At 38.4% G+C, this 5,695-nt stretch overlaps 1 long non-coding RNA gene across 1 annotated transcript; it reads right to left on the reverse strand.

Moving 5' to 3' along the window:
• Positions 1–2,973: 2,973 nt before the first annotated feature.
• LOC113745571 (uncharacterized) lies at positions 2,974–5,480 on the reverse strand. Its single transcript, XR_003462199.1, has 4 exons — positions 5,371–5,480; positions 3,973–4,128; positions 3,705–3,797; positions 2,974–3,485 (listed from the first exon to the last, which is right to left on the reverse strand). It is a non-coding gene; the product is annotated as an uncharacterized LOC113745571 (long non-coding RNA).
• Between the last annotated feature and the right edge of the window lie 215 nt (positions 5,481–5,695).

Raw genomic sequence — 5,695 nt, forward strand, 5'->3', positions numbered from 1 at the left:
ATCTGGTGGTTCCAGCTGGTCACATGAATACCTAGCGACAGGACATCCTGGAGGCAGGCAGAGATTAATCGCAACAAATACCTCGCATGAGAAAGCTACCTCTGTTCATCTTGAAAATCACAGACAGAGAAATTTACAGATTTGCAACTACAATAAAAACTAACAAGGCTTAAATAATGTGTGTGCTGTTTTGGCTGCAAAATCATCATCACATTCATCTTTTACATACACCTTTGGTCAGTCAATTGAAAAAATAGACATTTCCATTTGTGTCACAGTCTTATCTTAAAAAAAATATTCTCAGCCATACACAGAGCAGTACATCATCAGTTAACACAGGATGACCAAGCAGATCCTGGAGAATTCTGTATAAATCAATGACATTTACTGTGATTGTAGACAAGACAGACAGGAAAGTATAGGCTAATTATTATTAATTTGCAAGCAGGATTGACAATGGCTATGTTAATTTGCTTTTCCTTTATAAGAAGACTTCACAACTGTTAAACTGACATATTTCTTTGACTGTTGTAAGTGATCATGACCAATGAGGTCCATTATCAGGAATTAATGAGTGGTGGGACTCCATTAATGATGATGGACTATAGCTGTGAAGTGAAGCCAATGTGGAGTACCAAAAACTGCAGTTTTTTGAACGTCCACTTGAAGCTGGTCCCCATGTTAAGCTCAGCTACACCCATACTGGTTTTATGCAATGGTCAGGACAATTACTCCAGGAAATAGGATGTGTCTAGATAGAACACAGGGGATAATTCAAGTTGCTCAGCTCATCAAACCTTTTGGTTCAGCTACGAGCCAGAAAACTAATGTTGTAATAGCCTGATTCAAAGTCAATGACACTGTGTGCATTTGACATACACTAAATACAATTTGACAGACTAGCTAGTGATCTAATCTGTTGAGCAAAAAAGCAAAATGAAAGTAAAGAAAATTGAGTGAAATGTCAGTTCAATCTGATTTTCCAGCTAATGAGTACCAGATACATAAAAAAATAAAAAAGTACATGCAGTAAAGAAACAGTTTGATTTAAATAGATGGATGTACAACCTTCCTGTGTGCAAGGGACCTCCTCTTGTGCTTCGAGTAACACTGCAGTTATTGAGTGAGGTTAATGATATAGAAATTGGGGTGATGAGTTGGAGAGTGGTGGGTTCCCTGGCCTGGGAAAACTCGCCTCCACCACCTGTTAGCTCTGTCTCGGCCTCTTCTCCCACAGCCTGCCTGTGGAGGATAACACTGACCTGGCTGGCTTCCTGCTGCAGCGGTTGGAGGTTAAATGGATTCCACCCTGCCGCTCTCTTATCATAACTGTCTGCCATTCTGTCAGAGCAGACCACAAATGCAATTCCCTAACCTTGGGGTAGACCGAGCAAGGCATCTGTTACACTTAATAAAGTGCTGACCTAAATTTAACTCTACACTACCGCTGCTTATGTGGTCCAGGGGGACCAAGGAACCAGCGAGAGGGGCTTTCCTTTGTTTATAAGTGCTGTTTCAAGTGCTCGTAAATTGATATAAAAGGACATGATTTAGAAATAAACGTGGTTTCATCCATATTTTATGTGGCAGAGTTATAGATGCTGAGCTAAAGGCAACCACAAGCTCGTAAACTTTTCACTACAGAAAAGCAAATCATCATAGTATCATGTTATATTATAGGTAAATGGAGATTAAATATTTTTCCAATTTACTTGACAGCTTTGTTAGAAGTGATCCCCCAAAAGCTACTGGCCTTTTCATCTATGAGAAAAACTTTTTTTTTCTTCAAAGCAAAAAAACTAAAGAAAAACATTCTTGTGAGGTGTAATTATTTCACTTGTTTCTGTGAAATCTGAAATGTTTCTAGAAATGAGAGTCAGTGTCTTAAAACAAAACAATGCAACTCTGCCTAAAAACTAAAAAATGACAAATGGTTTGTATTGGAAAAAGACATAACAGACTGAGGGCGTTTTCACATGTGTCACATGTTCACAGTGTGAAAGTGAACCAAACCAAATGAAGATGTGAAATTTTTTAGCATTCCCCGCCCAATCGCCCCCGCCCAGTCCCCTGGACTATCCTGGTGTGAAGACAACATAAATGTACCTTAACCAAGCCGATCCGTGGTCCACCCCACAAGTTGAATCGTTATAACATTGCTGATCCCTTAAACTTTCCTTTAGCGCCACCAGCAGATCAACGTATTCAATCCCTGTAAAATATTTCAACATCTATGGTGAAATCTACGATGGATTGTTACAAAATTAAAGACGTTCAGTGTTGAGTATGCATTTTAAAATATACATAGTTTATTTTTGTCCCTATTTTCCCTTCTCTTCAGTGAAGCTACACTAGCCATGAAACGTATGAAAAACTTAATGGAAGAGAGCCCACGATGTCTCTAGATATAAGGTCCATCCTAAAATAACAAAAACATAAGAATTTTAATAAAAACATTTATTAACTCTATATTTCTTTTATAATATTATTATTTCTTCCATATGAGATCCGTAAATCTTACACACTGGACCTTTAAGGTTAAGTAAAGCTGTGGACATGGAATGGTTGGAATGGTTGACTGTCGGCAGGGAACAGGATGCTAACAGCAGTGTACTATCCTGCCAGTACCTAAAGTTTTTAAGGCTCACATTACTTAAACCTTTGTTCCAGAGACAAGGGTCATAATTCACAAGGGCAGTAGAGGGTCTTATCAGAAAATTGTACTACACTCTAATAAATAAAACTTTGTATCAACAAAAAAAAGTATGTTAACGTTTTCCACTAGAATTTTTAAGTTAAGCCAACAGGCAGAATTACATCAATTCAACGCAATTTTTTGAGTATGGTCAAGTGGCTTTTTGGCCACAATAAAAAGCATTTCTAAGCAGCATGAACTTAATAACTGTCAACATGAATGCAAGTATTTAAGTTGATCTAACATAATGTTTTAAGTATGGTGAATTAGCTTTTAGGCCTCAGTAAAATACATTTTTAAGTAACATGAACTTAATAAAGTCAATCTCTGCAAGAGTTAAGTTGAGCCCTGTCCTATAATAAAACCTGGCAAACAGACAGCAGCTAAGGGACTCTTTCCTGGCCCTCAAAAAGAACAGAAATTCAGACAGTAATATTTAAATTAATCAGAAACATTTATTAAAATTACAACAACACTGAATCGTTGAAACTGCAGAAAACAGCAGCATCTGTAGGCTACATTGCAACATACACTCAGAAGCTTTTGAGGAGGAACAGCATCCATCAAAAGACAGCACTAAATATTCAGGTTCAAAACACACTAACACCCTCAGAACAGAGGTCATCCTAAGGTTTAGAGCATATATTACTCCCATCAGCAAAGCACAGGATCTGGCGACATCAAACCTCTGCAGGACTTTGGTTCCCTCGACTACGATGGTTGCACGGTCACCGATGATGGCAATCTTCATCACTTGCATCAGAAGGTCTGTGTCGAGCTCCTCCACGTCCTTGTCGAAGAAATGAAAAGGTTTTAGGGTGTATAACATACATGGCTCAAACTCTTCAGGGTGATGTGCATAAGGGAATGCAAGGTGACCATGTACTTCAATACCTAGCCCACAGGAGGCTCAGGCATGGGATTGGAACGGCCATATCTCCACGTAGGAAGGCTACAGAGACATGCAGTTCAAACAAAATAAAAATTAAAAGCATACGCAATTACTTACACTGTACTGTTTGAAAAGTTCTTCCTCCTTCTCTCCGAGGTAAACTATGAGGCAGCGAATGGCAACTTCTCTCCGCCTTTCAACTGTGTTGTCCTGATTCATGGAAAAAATAGATCAGGTGTTCAATATAAATCAGATGCAAGTGTAACCCAAATCATGAAAATTAGAAAAAAAATGAGCGAACTTGTTCATAGTAGCCATTTTTACAATTGACATGAAATAGTGAGGGAGAAACATATTTAAAATAAAGGTCTATTCATCATTATACCTCAAGAAGCATGTCCTTAATGTGCCTCATCTTCAGTCCTGCAGCTCCTCCTTTTGATTGGGTCAAGGCCATCAGTTTCGGGGTGCATTGGTCAAGCTTGGCCAGAAAGGTCGATTCAAGGCTAACTGTTGTTATCCTCTTGAATTCTTCACAGATCTGCAGGGCACACCAGTATGAAGGACCAAAAGAGACATAAGTATAAATAAACAAATAAATCCAGAAATAAATATTTAAATCTGAAAAAACAAGTAAATTTTGGAAATGAAAAAAGGTTATTTCTGTATTTCTACATGTATTTATCTATCTTATTTCAATTTGTGGACAGGTATCCACATTGTATCAATCCACAGAGCGACTTCACACTCCGTAAACAATCCGGTCTCTGACTTCATAAACAGCGTGAATTGTATAAAAAATAACATCAGAATGATGAAGAAGGTTTAGAAGCAGCAGATTGCAGCGTTTTTATGAGCTCAAACACAAGTTTATATTGAAAAATAGCAGAGCTAAGACATAATTTATCGTATCAGTAAAAAGAAAAAAGTTTTTTGTTGGCGGTTCATGGAAATTCTGGGGAGTGAGTGTTCATCTTATATAGACAAGCTTGGTACCTCTGTGTAGATCGGAATGTGAGCTTTCTAACGGCACCCTGTTTACTGACGGAGATTACGCTGTTGGAGAAATATGATCAAGGAAATGCAGAAAGTTACCGATTTATGTTTTCACTATATGCTCATATTATTGCTTGTGGTTGAAATGACGTTTTGTTAATCAAATAATGGTTTATATAAACTTGAAGCTGAGTTTCTTGTCGACATTTTGGTGTATTACATGTACATATTGGTGCTTGTTGGTCGGCGTAATGAGAAGGATTAATTATTTATAAACGCCAGCCCCCGCCGGCGGGGGCCCTTGGGGGGAACAGGTTAAACTCGGTGTGTACAGTGCTGTGTCGTCTTCAGGATGCGGAATGGACGAGAGTGAATTCCCAAAAAGTACAAAATACATACTGTCCAATAAAGTTTATTCCAGCCTGAAATATCGAACAAAAATGCCGGAGTGCGGGGACGTTTGAATAAAATGTTGGAATGGCAGCAAGTAACCCGATTAACGTTAGCCTCGTGGCTAACAACGTTAGCGATCTTTTAAACATTTTAAACAAATTACAATGATATAGTCTGTACCACAGTAGTGTTAAAAGCTCCATAACTCGCGGAAAAGGCGGTCGTGTAGCTAGCTACAACCGGACTGCGGTGCACACAAACGCAGGACCGAGCTAACCGGAGCATCCCGTCCGTTATTCGAAGAAAGACAATGTTGCAGCTTTGTCTAACAGTAGGCTACCAACAGAATCCTGAGCGAATGCAAATATGTGTAATTAAGCATAAAATTACTTACCTTCCAACTCTTATTAAAGAGCACTTCCACGTGCAGCTGCAGTCACAGAGAGCACTGGCCTGGGTCTGGCCTTGAACATGTCCGGGCGTGTGCATGAAAATGGGCGCCGCGTACACGTCAACAAATTGTATTTTACATTGACAGACCTTAAAATTAAATACTTTTTTATTAACTGAAAATTTTAAACTCAGACAAGTCATGATAGTATATTGAATAAACAGGCATAATTTGTATGTCAACCAAACTCAATAAAATAACAATTACAAGTAAAAAGTCTAACAGTATCTCAGTACTTGATTTTTATATATATTTAGGTAATGACTAA

This window comes from Larimichthys crocea, unplaced genomic scaffold, assembly GCF_000972845.2.
Source record: "Larimichthys crocea isolate SSNF unplaced genomic scaffold, L_crocea_2.0 scaffold88, whole genome shotgun sequence".
NCBI lineage: Eukaryota > Metazoa > Chordata > Actinopteri > Sciaenidae > Larimichthys > Larimichthys crocea.